This window comes from Oryx dammah, unplaced genomic scaffold, assembly GCF_014754425.2.
Source record: "Oryx dammah isolate SB20612 unplaced genomic scaffold, SCBI_Odam_1.1 HiC_scaffold_2, whole genome shotgun sequence".
Classification (NCBI taxonomy): Eukaryota; Metazoa; Chordata; class Mammalia; order Artiodactyla; family Bovidae; genus Oryx; species Oryx dammah.
The window spans coordinates 191,237,545-191,252,536 of NW_024070186.1; the positions used below are offsets into that span (position 1 = coordinate 191,237,545).

The following is a 14,992-nucleotide window of genomic DNA, read 5'->3' on the forward strand; positions in this document are numbered from 1 at the left end:
ACTATGTTCCAAGCACTGTTCTAAGCAATGCGGTACACCAGTGAACAACAACAACACAAAATTCTGCCCAAGAAAATAGGCTAAATAAAGATAATGTGTAGAGTACGTTAGAAAATTATAACTAGTTAAAAAAAAATTAGTGGGCATGAAGTGTTGTGTATGAGAACTGAAAGAGGGAATTTCTGTGAAGGAATAGTACAGGCTCTATGCTAAGCACTGGAGGAAAACAGCATGGAACCCTGCCCTCAAGGAATTCAGAATGTGTTAAGCACTGTTTGTTTTTTAATTCTTTCATGCTAGATAGAAAAATGTTTTTTGTTGTTGTTGTTTGGTGGTTTTTTTTTGTTTTTTTTTTTTTTTTTGGCCTGCTCCTAGGCAGCTTCCCAACCATGGATTGAACCCTGGCTCTGCACAGCAAGAGAACAGAGTCCTAACCATTGGACCCCCAAGGAATTCCCAGGAAGAGGTTCTGAAAAGCTGGTAACATTTCCAACCCACTCCCTTAAAGATGTATAGGATTTAAAATAAATTAATTAATTAACATGAAAGGAAAAGCAAAAAAAAAAAAAAACTTTTTAAGAAAAGAAAAAGATCTGTAGAATTTGAAAGCAGGCAGAGGGGACAAGCAAGGGACTCAGAGGCAGATTCCTCTCTGACATATGTATTGTTAGACAGAGAATCCAGTGTGTTTGGTGCCTGAAGTGATGGGTAGTAGGGACTGGGGATGGAATTTGGGGAGTTCCAGAACTTGGGGAGCCCTGAATGGCCGGCCAGGGAATGAAGTCTTTCTTCCCAAATAAATAGAATACCTGTGAGAGATTTTAACCAGGGCAGGAAATGACTAGGCTTGCATTTGGTTTCCATCGTTGTTGCTTCCCCAGTGCTGAGTACAGCGCCTGGCACAGCATCCGTATGTAGAATGTGTGAAATGAAGAAATGAATGAACACGCATGTGTTCAAGGAGACTCCTCTGGCAGGAGTGGAGGAGATGGCCTGAGTGAGAAGAGCCTAGAAATAGCTCTCTTCACCCCTCCTCCAACATGGGATCTGGTCCCTCCTCTCTTACTACACTACCCAGCAACATGCAATCCTGCTGGTGAATAAACCCTCCCACTTCCTTCTGTCTCTTACATGCCTGTTTGCCAAGTCCTTCCTCTTCCTTTCTCTTCCTCCCTGCAGGACAGGCCTCAGTCTTTCTGTCCTGGGCATCCCAGGTCTGTAAGAAGGAACCATTACAGCCAACCCTGCCTGTCCGCAGGTGGATTAAATGGATCAGTGATTCAGGACCCAGAAGCTAAATCTCGGGAACTTTCTGGCACATTTCAGGCTGCCTTTCTCCACCTCACTTCTTTCCCTGACCAGTTCAATGGAAAGGGAAAAAAAAAAAAAAAATCCAGGCCAAATCTGTTTGGGGAAAAAGTAAAGCTGATGCAAAGAAAAGGATGTTCTGAAGGGAAACAGGAATGCTATCAGCAGTCTCCATGTTGAGACCACTCTCTGATGGCCCTGCCTTCCTTTCCCTTTCGATTCTTTTTAAGACTCTAGGCTTACTGCTGCAGCTGCCCAGTGGCCCCAGCTGTTTAGAGGGCTGCTCTACAGGCATGGTGACATGACACAGAGCAAATGGCTTAGTATTCTGGTTTCCTCCTCCACTCTGTGTGGTACTGATGAAAGAAACGTGGAGCAAGGAGGTGGAGAACTAGCCATTCTGCCTTCTGCCTGGCCCCCAGCTCTATGTGCAAGACCTGTGTTCTCTCTGGCTCTTAATTTCCTCACCTTTGAAGTGAGAAATTAAACTCAATGCTCCACCCAGCCATGATGAGTTCTAGATTAGAGTCGGCCTGTTCCTCATCTGAAATGGAAAGCTATTCACATTCTTTAGCTGTGGAAACAAGGAATCTGTCTATAGACCTGGGAGCTGGTTCAGTGCCAGAGCTGAGAGGCTCAGAATCATCTTTGTTTTTTATTTTATTTTTAAATACTTTCTGGCTGTGCGGCATGTGAGATCTTAGTTCCCGGCCAGGGATCAAACCTGCACCCTGAACAGAGGAAGCCCAGAGTCTTAACCGTTGGACCACCAGGGAAGTCCCCATCTTGGTTTTTTTAGACTTGGAAGCTGAGACACAGAGATCTCAGCTGTATGACTGGCCAATGGCCACACATCAGCGACCCCTAGAGCCTGAATTCAAACCCAGGCAGATCTTCTGGACTTCAGGCGGTAAGGGCACCCTTTCCTGCCCAAACCCTTGAGAGTCTACCTCTCGGGAAAGGAGGAGCCTTGCCCTCCCGGGACCGACTTGACACAGGGGCACTGGGCAGGCGCCCCGTGTGGCTAACCCTTTGCTCCATCTCCAGTGCTGGAGAATATGACCGTTAGAGGCATCCTCTTGGGGCTGAGTTGGCGGACAAACAGGCCAGCGGAGACATTAGTGTCCTGCTGTTTCTGGGCAGTCGTAAATCACTGCAGCCCCATCCCCTGGCTCCTGGCTTCCTCCTGCGGCTAGAAAGCTCCCTGATTGGTGCGGAGGCAGCAAGAGCAGCAGCAGCAGCAGCATCTTCCGAAGCAGACCGGCAACGCTCCCCACCCTGTCCTCTGGGGACACTTCCCAGCTGCTGCCCTAACAGGCAGGTCTGCAGTAGGGGCAGGGCGCATGACAGATTCAGAGGCAAAGGACGACAGGGAGATCTCAGTGGGCCACCTCTCTCCCTGAGGATACGGGAGCCACTAGTGGAGGAAGCCTGTGCTGGGAGGCAGGACCCACCGGTTGAAGCCTTGACTTTGATATTGATCCTGCCCGATGACCTTGAACAAGAGGCTTTACCTCTCTGGGCCTCAGATTGTACATCTGTAAAATAACAGAATTGGATGGATGCTTCTTAAGGTCCTCCAGCCTGTCAATTACCCTACCTGAGTGTCTCCCTAGCGTCTCTAGTATAAGAACTGAAAGATGGTTCTATATGTGCTTCCCATCTTCTCCTGGGCTTCCCTAGCGGTTCAGATGGTACACAATCTGCCTGCAATGCAGGAGACCTGGGTTCGATCCCTGGGTCGGGAAGATCCCCTGGAGAAGGAAATGGCAACCCACTCCAGAACTCTTGCCTGGGAAATCCCATGGACAGAGGAACCTGGCAGGCTACAGTCCATGGGGTCGCAAAGAGTTGGACACACCTGAGTAACTAACACTTTGATTTCCTTCCCTCGCCTTGGCTTTGCCAGGGGTGCCACCCCCATTGCATATGCATCAGCGTCCCTGCTCCTTAGCCCGGAGTTCACAGGCTTCTCCCGAGGATCCTTCCTACCTCCTTGGCTACATCTCACATAGGACACTTGACTGGCATTTCCTGACCAGGCAGTGCCCTCTTCCGACTTTGGGCCTTTTCAAAGGCTGGGATAAGGATGGGAGGATGGGACAGGAATCAGGGGTGAGGGACCAACAGAGAAGCAGGGCCAGAAGACAGGCCACGCAAAGGTGTTGCCCAGCAGTGGATCTCAACTCCTTCAACTCTTACCCCCCTTATTGTCCCACCTCTTCAGCTTTTAGACTCAGACACTACATGTTGAACTGACCACTCCCCTAGGAGCTCCCTCCAGCTCCCAGCACTGGTTCTAGACCTTGTCGCTGCACTTGTAGGTATGGGACTTTGTCTTCTCCTGTGGTCTTACAAGTGGATTTCTCAGAGACGGATCCATCTGAGTCACCTTTGAGCCTGGCGTGGAGCAGATGCTCGGGGAAGCTTTGTTCAATGAAAAAGGCTCTGCTTCAAGAATGAATCACCTGGCGATGGTCTTATCTCTTGAAGAGGACTTAAAAGGTTTTGCCGCCAAACAAATGGCCATGATCAAATTGTGGCCAAAACTCAGGAAGGCAGAACTGTAGACAAATCCAGGAGCAGATAGGGCCACAGCCAGACAGGATGGACTTGAAGAAGAGCCAGACAGAGGATTTCAAAGACAGCCTGTTGACATGGGGCTGACAACCACAGAAATTCTCTGTTCCATGTGTCTGACCACTGCTCACCAAACCAGCTTCCCTAAATCTAGGGTCTCTCAGATCCCCTAAAACTGATTGGGCTGAAAGGAGGGAGAGATTGAAAAGTCTGATACATCGTTCCATTTTAAGTTTTGCATTCCCCTAAAGAGGCCCACTTCAAAGTTTACCACACCAAGGGAATGTTCATCTCCATTAAATTAAAAAAAAAAAAGGCCTTTGTTGGATTTCCCTGGTAGTCTAGTGGTTAAGATTTCATGCTTCCACTGCAAGGGGTACGAACTGGATCCCTAGTCAGGGAAGTTCCATGAGCTGTGTGGTCTGTCTCCATTCACAAGAGATGGATTTTCCAGGGCAGAGGAACCTAGGATAGAATCTTCTCCTCAAACTCATCTGTGTGAACTTGGGCCAAGTGCTTCTCCAATATGGACCTCCCATTACACCCCCCAAATCTCAAAGGGAACTCTCCATCATGCCCTCTGAATGTGTTCTTGACTCTGAATGTGTTTATGCCCTCTGAATGAGTAGAGGGGTCTGAAGTCAAGGTCTTGATGCTTGACTCCAACAAAGAGCAAATGACTCAGCGGGGAGCCACAGTGATGGGGCTGGTGGCAACCTACCTACCACAGGGAATGAGGCAGGGGTTTCTGTTTTTAGAAGATGTCAAGCTTCCCTGGTGGCTCAGACAGTAAAGAATCTGCCTACAATACAGGGGACCGGGGTTTGATCCCTGGGTGGGGAAGACCCCTGGAGAAGGAAATGGACACCCACTCCAGTATTCTTGCCTGGGAAATCCCATGGACAGAGGAGCCTGGCTGGCTACAGTCCATGGGGTTGCAAAGAGTCAGACATGACTGAATGACTAACAAGCTGAAGAGAGCCCATCAGTTTCGGTTCATTTCCAGGAGGCAATTTCTCCACCAGCTGGAGCTGTCCAGTGATGGCCTGGGCTGAGTCTGGGCAGGGTGGGACTGGAATCAGGGGTGAGGGACCAGAAGACTGGCCACTCAGAGGTAATGCCCAGCAGTGGTTCTCAACTTGGCTGTGCATCACAGTCCCCCAACATCCAAGGGAGGAGAAATAAAATCAGTTCTGAGAAAGCCCTGAGGCTGGGAATCTCAGAACGGATCAGCTTCTGCCCTTTGGATTCTCCAGCCAGAGCAGATGTCAAGCAAGGGAGAGATGGGGTACAACTTGCATTTCAGAATGGCCGCTCTGCCAATACCTAGACAAGGGGAACTTGTCTAGAATCCAGAGTCCCAAGTCCAATAGAGTGAATCAAAATCTCCAACCGTGGGGTCTGGGAACCTGAAGCTCTCTGGGGGATTCTGCCACCATCAATGGTCTGCCAGAGTGACCTTGGAAAACCCTGGGAACCCTGAAGAAGGCCAGGCTAGGCTGATCAAAGAGGAAGTGGCATGGCCGTGAGGCCTCAGAGAGCTGGCTGAAGAGGTACGGAACTGGCATTTTCTTGCATTGGCCACTCTGCCGAGTCAGCCCAGCACTAATGCTTCCAGACTGCAAACCCCACTTGATCATGTAATAGGAACGCGGGTGCTGACGCAGCGGGCAGACTGGAGCCCAGGCTGCACCAGGGGACGGGAGGTAGGCACAGACACTCAGCACCAACTCCGTGCTCTGAGCCTGGGGACAGACAGGAGCAAAAGGCACTCCCTGCGCAGCAAGCCTGAAGCGAATTGAGATGACTCAGGAGCATGGGGCTTGCCCTGTCTTCTAGGTTTCAGAACCAACCAGGTTTCCTCCCTGACTCCCCAAACAGGTTGGTAAACCAGAAGGGACAGCAGGAGGACCTTTGTTCATCCAATAGAGAAATCCCTTATATAGCACCCCACTTGCTGTGTGTCAGCCCTTGCGAGCACACCTCTGGCCACAGGCAGTTTACCGTTTCCTGAAGCCCCGCTTCCTCTGTGGGACAACACTCAGGTTCCTAGGTCCTTTTCCCCATTGTTCCTTATTCTACCTTCGGATGTCATAAGAAAAAGGAGAGCCCTTCTTCTCCCCCAAAGCCTTTTACATTTAAGGCCAGAACAGGTAAAGCCCTTTTGTCTCCACACTGAACAAATTTCTCCAGGAACAAAGAGTAGATTTTAGCATGTTCCTTTTTTTTCCCTCCCTCCATCTATAATGTCTGGTGCATGACGGGAATGGAGAGATGGCCAAAGAGATGGATAACCAAGATATATGGTACTGAGCTCCTGACCTCCCTCCTCGTCCAAGTCAAGAAACCTGTGCCCAGGGACTTCTCTGGTGGTCCAGTGGTTAAGACTCTGCACTCCCAATGCAGGGAGCCCAGGTTTGATCCCTGGCCAGGGAGCTAGATCCCATATATTGCAACTAGAAAAAAAAGAGAGTGAGAGAAGAAAGAAATGTGTGCCCAGAGGGTTATACAAGGCCTGAGAGCACGTTATGACAAGTGGAGATTGGGCCTCCAAATCCAGGCAGGGCAGTCACACCAACTTGGGCTGAGCCAGGTGCCTGTATCAGAGGCTGCCTCAAAGTCTATAATCTCTCCCCCTAAGTCTTCATCTTGTTTCTAACACTCAGATGGGAAGGAAAGGCCACTAAGTGAGAAAACACAGGAGCGCATATGCATTTACCCCCATTCTTCCACACTATAGATGAGGGGTCCACGGCACAGAGAGGTTAAGTAACCTGTCTAGGTCACACAGCTAGTTAATGGAAGGGCTGAGTCATGAAGGAGGTTCACATGTCTCCTCTTCTTCACTGGAGGGGTGAAGGCAGGCCCGACTCCCTGCACACAGCTGGGTTTAAGTCTAACCACTCCCATGGGAGGAGGCAGATAAACCTGGGTAGGAGGAGGAGCCTGACAGAGAACGTGAATGACCTGCTCTCTCATGAGAGTGGAAAGGAGTGTATTCCCCAGGAGGATGAGTCAAAGCCAAGGCCCTCTTGGAGAAGCTGGAGGGACAGCAGTTTCCAGGCATTCTGCCCAAGGCAGTGGCTGTCCATGCTGGATTCAGGGACCTGGGGTTTCAAACAGAACACTGGAGACCGGCCAAACCAATGATGGGCTATATAACCTTAAACAAATCACTCATCTTCTCTGGATCTCTGTTAATTCTGGAACACAGAACTAATCATCCATCAGCATAGAAAAAGCCACTTGGGTTAATACTAAAACTTTGACACTTTCTGCTCTTTGTTGAAATGATCTGAACTCTAGTCACCCCGTGCAAATCAGAAGCCTTCAAAGAAAACTTTGGGGATTTCCTGGGTTTGGGAGTGTCAGGGAGAGGAGGATAAATAAAACCAGTCCCGAGAAAGTCCTGAGGTTGGGAATCTGAGACTGGATTGGATCAGATTGGACCAGATTCTGCCCTTTGGATTTTTCAGCCAGGGAAGATTTCAAGCAAGGGAGAGGAGGAGTCAGGTTTGCATTTTAGAATGGTCACTCTGGAAGCTGGAGTAGAGGGTGGACTGGATGGGGAGATCAGAGGAAGGGAGACCACTGGGGTAGGGGTGTTCCTGTAACAGCCACTGTGAGAGGTGTGGGAGTGAGGGTAGGGCAGCAGTGGTGAGCAGAGGAGATACCCAGCATGACTCCTAGACAAGTGGGTGGACAGGGAGAGTCCCATTCTCCTCGACAGAGCAGGATTAAGGGAAAGATGACAAGTTCAGTTTGGGAGGTGAGATGCCCAGATTGGGTCCCGACATAGAAATTTGAGTTTGCAGTGGGTGGTGGACCCAAGGGCCTTTAAAGAATATAAATGGGGGACTTCCCTGGTGGTCCAATGGCTAAGACTCTGCACTCCCAATGTAAGGCAGCCTGGGTTCAATCCCTGGTCAGGGAACTAGATCCAGTATGCTGCCACTAAAGATCCCAAGGGCCGCAACTAAGACTTGGTGCAGCCAAATAAATAAATTAAATATATTTTTTTAAATGAAGAGTATAAATGAGCAGGGAGTGAGGTATGGAGTGGAGGCAGAAGGCAGATGGGCTCTGCCCAGTCCCTCCTCCCAGAGTAAAGCTATTGGAGATTCATTCCCTATGGACTGAAACTCCAAGAATAGCAGGACAACTAAGGGAGGAGGCTGGGCCCTGCCCAGACCACATATTTTGTTTCTCAAAGTCAGGAGACCTCCCTAACCACATGTGTGCAGAAAAGGTTCCTTGGAGGTCAAGGGGGAGTCACATCAAGGGATGTTCCTTACCCAGGCGCCTTTTCAGTAAAGTCCATCTTGGCTAAGAGACGTGTGCGCTCACATGGGAGGATCCTGAGATGGACCAAATATAGACCGCAAACCGGGCAAATCCAAATAATTGGCCAAAGGAAACCCAGAAGAAATACCCCACAAAAGTAATTCTAACTGCCACGAGGCCGCGATTCAAGAACTCTCCCTCTGAGTCTGTGCATGTGCGTATCTATCCACGCGTACTGTACTGTTTCCTCTTAATAAATACTTTACTTGCTTCACTACTTTCCATTTTTATGAGAATTCTTTTCTGCAAAGCTGAAGGGCCAGGGCCCTTGTCACTGGTCATGGGTCTAGTAGCTAGGGTCTGATGCTTTCTCCATCGTGACGCAGCTTCAGTCTCTAGCTGGGAACCCAAGCCTCGCTCCAAGCCAGTACAGGCTGAGGCCACCTGAGACCAGGGTGGGCCAGTAAACACGGGCTCAGGAGACCTGGAGGGATCACCAGGAAGCACGAGATGTGACCTCACAGTGTCCAGAAAACTGGAAGGACACAGAAGCAGGCCTTTGCTGAGCTAGGGCATCTTTGTCAACCTCGGCAAATGCAATTTTAGTGGAGTTGAGCTAGTGGCTCAGAATGGCAGGGGTTAGCAAGGTGGTGAATCAGAATTTGGAAATGACTGTTGTCTCTCTCTTTTTTCAATTTAATTTTAATTTTATTCTAGAGTACAGTTGACTTACAATACTGTGTTACAGAAATGACTATCTTCATCAGTTATTTAACAGTCAGATGAAGGAGGGAGAAGCTGATATTGCTGGTGGCTCAGGACCGAGGGAGGGTTTTCTTTGTCTGCAAAAGGCTGGGGGTTGTTTAGAAGCCTCAGGGAGAGTCTGGAGAGAGAGAGGCTGGAAGGATGGGGGTGAGGTGGGAGGAGCAAGTAGATGAATTGATGTGGGAGAAGTCTGGAGCCCTGAAGGAGGGGTCAGCGGGGAAGGAAGGCAGGTGGAGACTTTCAAGTGGAGAGCAGGGAGGTTCCTGGGAAACTTCTCCAAGAAGAAGCTGAAGTCATCTGCTGAGTCATGGGAGGAGGAGGGGAAGAGGCTGGTGAACAGGCTGAAGGTTTGAGGGAGCCTCTGGGGAGGGTGGGGGAGTGAGCTGGGAGAAGAACCAGCTGGGCCTGGAGGCCGCGTGCATCGGGCCCCCATCTGCTGGGCCCTGTGGTTTTCTTTAGCAGTTCTCACTCAGCACTGTGGATCAGGAGCTGCGAAGGTGGAGGTCAGACCACCCAGAGCAGGCAGTGGTCGGCTGTGGCCAAGAGACTGGGGGGCAAGAGGGCTCAATATATCAAAGCAGTGGGTGCTAGGACTGGCCAAAGACACGGATGGGGCAAGGTGGGGAAATCAAGGCAGGAGGAGGTCAGAGGCTGGAGAGCTCAGGAACAGGGAAAAGCAGGCAGAGGGAGCAGTGAAGTGGAGGACCTAGGAGAGTGGGGAGCCCCCCAAGAGCAGCAGAAAATTCTGGGCGGTGGACAGGAGCTAGGGCAAAGACTCCCTTGAGAGGCTCCGGTTGAAGACATTATGTCCTGTGGATGCTGGAAGTCCCCAGGATGAGGCAGGGCCTGGGGAAGGAGGAAAATGACCACTAGGGGTCAAAGGCTCAGGAAGGCCACCCAGGACCAGGCTTTGAGGGCACAGGGATAGTTCACAGAGCTACAAGCTTTGGGCCCCAAGGAAGGAGGTCTGCCCAGGGGGTTTGGAAGAAGCAGCGTGGCACATGGGGCAGCTAGTGGCTTGAACCTTCATGTCTTTTCATTCTGCCAAGCACAGGGCCCTGCCACCCTTGCATCTTGCTCCCGTAACTCTGATCTCTGGGCCAGTGCTTCTACCTCGGGAGGAAGACGGGATGATTTGGGCCTCCTGAGCTTCACACCCAGAGAAGAGGAAGCCAAGGGCTTGAGCAAAGGGGAGTGTGGCCACGGTATTCCCCTGCCGTGTGCTTGATTTGTCCACTGGGTCGTGCAGGTGGCTGAGGACAGGCAGCAGGCAGAGTAGGGGCTGCTGTAATTCCCCAGGTGCTGAACGTGCTGGGGCAGGGAAAGATCAAGGAGGAGGCCTCGAGGCAGGCAATAAACAAAAAAGAAGAGAGAAAAGAGAAATAAACAGAGACAGAGGGACAAGGATCCGACAGGACAGAGAGACAGGAAAGCAGGATGGCTAATCGTGGAGAGAAGGTGCTGAGCTCACTGGCCATGTGCCCATGGCTCATTCCGGAAGCCACTGGGATGGACCAAATCAGTGCAAGATGGATGGCTGTTCTGGGAAGGCAGAGGCCGCCAGGCCAGGCAGCCACAGCATCCCTTCCATCTGCACCACCTGCTGCAGGAAGCCCAGTCGGGTGACTCTTGCTAAAGACTGAAGAGTGCCCCCAGGGTTTCCTCAAGGGCAGCAGGAAGTGGGAGAAGAAGGGGTCTGCTTTGGACACAGCACTCCCCGCCCCCCAACCCCAGTCTGCCTCTCACTAACTGTGAGGTCTGGCAGCCATTAACCTCCCTGCAGTTTTCGTCGCCATCAGGAAGATGGAAACGGCCACCCAATGCTCAGAGGTTGTGACAAGTCTTCACCTGCCCCACCGGGGACCTGAGTAACCTGGGCGTTAAGGCTGTCCTTCAGGTCTCACAAGAACTTGGAGGCAACTGACGTCTCTGTTCCTGGCATCATTTGAGGAGAGTTCCAAAAATCTGGCCAAGCCGTTTGGGCCAGAGGTAGGGAGTCAGAAGATTAGGTTGTGACCCCAGTTCCCAGGGCTGCACCACTGCTAAAAGTGAAAGTCGCTCAATTGTGCCTGGCTCTTTGCAACCCCATGGACTATACAGTCCATGGAATTCTGCAGGCCAGAATGTTGGAGTGGGTAGCCTTTCCCTTCTCCAGGGGATCTTCCCAACCCATGGATTGAAACCCAGGTCTCCCACATTGCAGGCAGATTCTTTACCAACTTAACCACAGGGGAAGCCGAACAATACTGGAGTGGGTAGCCTATCCCGTCTCCAGCAGATCTTCCCAACTCAGGAAATCACTGATAAAGATCTTACCAATTAAAAGCTCCTACCCACCTCCCCAGGCTTCCCAGGTGGCTCAGTGGTGAAGAATCCGCCTGCCAATAAGGAGACTCAGGTTCCATCCCTGGGTCGGGAAGATCCCCAGGAGAAGGAAATAGCAACCCACTCCAGTATTCTGGCCTGGAGAATCCCATGGACAGAGAAGCCTGGCGGACTACATCTACAGTGTTGCAAGAGAGTCGGATACAACGGGAAGACTAAACAATAACAACCCACTTCCCCTCACCCCCAAACCCCAGCACTTATGCTGGCTGCCAAGCCTCAACGACACAGGGATGAAAGGACATGTACCATCGCTCTGTCCCACCCACCTAAGAGCTCTGCCCCAGATGGCAGCCCTCCACAGCTGGGCCGGAGGAGGCCCTCCTGATCATCAGTGTTGCCTGCACACTGGCCTCATTCTGCCTCTCCACCATTTACTTGTCCCTCCATTGATTCAAATGTTGGGTACTTATTCGGTGCATCATATCTGGTGGGTGAGACAAATAAAGACACAGGATGAGAAGACGAGCCCAGGATGCTGGGAAGGGACATCAAGGGGACCCTAGTTTTGTCTATTCAAGTCCTTGGTCTCCAACTCCAGCTTAAGTGCTTCCTCTTCCAGAAGGCTTCCCAGAACTTCTAGGAGTGACTTCTTAAAAAAAAAAAAATTATTTATTTAATTTGGCTGCGCCAGGTCTTAGTTGCAGTATGAGGGCTCTTTGATCTTCCTTGCGCCATGGCAGCATGCAAACTCTTAATTGCGGCATGTGGAACCCAGTTCCCTGACTAGGCATCGAACCCAGGCCCCCTGTATTGGGAATACAGAATTAGCCCCTGAACCGCCAGGGAAGTCCCTAGGAGTGACTCCTTCTGCTTCTGAGCCCACATTTCTCCAAAGCTGCATACACCGGGTCTTACTCAAGGGCTAGGAATGTATATGCACAGTATCCTTACAGATTGTCTCCTTTTTGGGGTCAGAGTCCAGATACTGTTCACCTTTGCATTCTATGGAACCCAGCACAGTTGCAGGGGATCAGAGATCAATGGATACAAATGTTTTTGAACCTCAGTGGAGTTCATCAGATGCATAATAGTTTATGTCTTTAAGCCTTAGTCTCTTCACTTGTTAAGTGGGGATAATAATTTTCACTTCCTGGCGAGGCCAGATGGATCAAATGAGATATTGCATGTGAAGTCCCTTGGCAAGCTGGAGGCTGCACAGCTCTGCGCAGTCGTGGGTTGTTGCTAATAATACTGCAATCTCAGGGCCGGAGTTGGACGCAGAGAGGCAGGGAGCAGGCGCCCCTCTGTCTGCAGCTTCTCCTGCCTGACAGTGGTGGAGAGGCTCTCGGAGCCTAAAACAACCCAAATGTGGGCAGCCAGACTGCGGTGGTAAGAGAAGCCAGTGGGAGCCTGGATACTCAGATTCCAAGTCTGCCTCTAGCTCAGGGTGGTGACCTTGGACAGGTCAGTCCCTTCTCTGAGCATCAATTTCTTCATCAGCCAAGTAGGAATTGAATTCACTGGCTGGCTGGCAGCAGAAATGAGGTGAGGCTCTGGTAGGAGCTGGAATGCAGAGGAATGCCACACCAATGTCCCAGTATGTGGGGTCCCAGTGAGGTCTGCGCCAAGCCATCTGTAGACATTACCCTTTCCCTTCCAGCCCAGCTGGGTCAGATAGCAGCCTCTCTCCCTGGGAAACCAGGCATAATTTCTGGCCAGAGTGGTGCTCAAATATTTATTGCATGAAAGAATAAATGAGTGAATAAAGGGGACCCCACAGAGGTAGTGCCACTCGTAGGCTCCCAGAGCATTACAGCCCCTCTTGGACAGGTCAACAGTTTATCCCTCTGTTCACAGTCTGCTTCTACCAGAGTTTGAACCATCATCACGGTGCCCCTGCATTAATGCAGCTGGTTTTCCTGTTTCCATCTTCTTCCCCTACTATCTACCCCTTCTCCACAGGATGCTTAGAGTGATCTTTTTAAAACTCAAATCCTATTATGTCTCTCTTCTGCTTAAAATCCTCTGGTTAGCTTCCTAGTGCCGTCAGGATAATCTTCCTAACCATTAATGAGCCTACAAAGGCTCTCCTTCCGTCTCAATCCACTGTCTCCCTTGAGCCTCTGTTCCAGCTTCTTTTCCATTCCTCCAAGAAGTCCAGGCTCCCTTTCATCTGGTTAAAAGCTATTTTCTTTCAAAAGCTTTCCCTGGTCCCTCCTTCTAGACTCAGTTGTTTTTGTTCAGTTGCTAAGTATCTTTCGACTCTTTATGACCCCATGGACTGCAGCATGCCACTATCCTCTGTTCTCTACAATCTCCCAGAGTTTGCTCAAATTCATGTCCATTGAGTCAGTAATGCTATCTAACCATCTCATCCTCTGCAGCCCCCTTCTCCTTTTGCCTTCAATCTTTCCCAGCATCAGGGTCTTTTCCAATGAGTCAGCTCTTCGCATCTGGTAGCCAAAGTATTGGAGCTTCAACTTCAGTCCTTCCAATGGATATTCGTGGTCAATTTCCTTTAGGGTTGACTGGTTTGATCTCCCGGCTGTCCAAGGGGCTCTCAAGTCTCCATGGAGTACTCATTTAGTTTTAGTGTTACACTGCTCGGTCATGTCTGACTCTTTGTGACCCCATGGACAGTACAGCCCGCCAGGCTCCTCTGTCCATGGAATTCTCCGGGCAAGAATGCCCTGAAAACTGCCCCAGACTTAGCACTCTATTCTTCTCCCATCCAACTCTCACCAGTATTTCATGCAATCTATCTCCTGCCTAGATTGTAAACTCTACAGGAGCAGAGACGTGGTTGGAGGCACTGTTTGTTCCAGTTTGACACAAGGAAGGGCTCAACTATTAATATTTGCTGAGTAGCTGAGTGAGGCTGAGAGGAAGAAAGGCTGCTAGCAGTCTTTGAGAGTAACATAAGCTTAAGCAGACCAAGACCAAGACCAACGGCAGAGGCCAGAGAGGTGCAGAGCGGTGCAGGGGAGGGGGCGGGGTGGGAGTAGGGAGAGACAGAGCCTAGACTATGAGTTTGATGAACAAAACTGCTGAGATCCAGAGACCACCCTCCTTGCCCCTTGTCTACATCTCAAAGACCCTCAGGGCCAACCTTGCACGCCCAGGCCTTTGTCGGGGTCCCCCTAAGCGGCTGGTTGTGAAACGCGCTCAGCCTAGTACGCATGTCTGCAAGTACCTGGGCCCGCCCCTTCCAAATGCCAGTTTTCATCAAAACTGGCCTTATAATTTTAATAGTCCTCTGCAGGGTAATCCTCCCCTAAAACAACAATAAAGATCCCAGCCTGGCCCGATTGGGGGCGGGTGGAGTGTCACATGCTCTTTGTAAACTGAGAATGGCCCCACAGACTAGAAAAACTCGCCTTCACCCCAGGTTCTTGGGCGCTCTTCCTGACCCCGCATAGGTGGCACCAGGCTTCCACCCCAGTACCAGGTACACCCGCCTCTCCAGTAGCGGAGCCCAGCACGCTCCCCAAAGCCCCCAGGGGCGCTCCTGGAAAGGGCAGATTCTCAGATAGGAGGCGAGGTGGTGCCTTTGCCTTTGGCTCCGCCCCACTCGCACACCGCAGCTTGCTGTGATTGGCTATGTCAGTCCATGGCTCTCCAATCAGGAGGCTACCCCTGAGCCAGAGGTGGGGCTTCGGGTCTTACGCAGGGCGGCTCCTAGTCTCTCTCTTCTTGGGGCGTCCACCCCGCCCTGCCCCTCTGCCGT

At 50.9% G+C, this 14,992-nt stretch overlaps 1 non-coding gene across 1 annotated transcript; it reads left to right on the forward strand.

Annotated features, from left to right (window-relative positions):
* The first annotated feature begins 6,251 nt into the window (after positions 1 to 6,251).
* Positions 6,252 to 6,324, forward strand: TRNAG-CCC. The gene has a single exon. It is a non-coding gene; the product is annotated as a tRNA-Gly (tRNA).
* Positions 6,325 to 14,992: the final 8,668 nt, after the last annotated feature.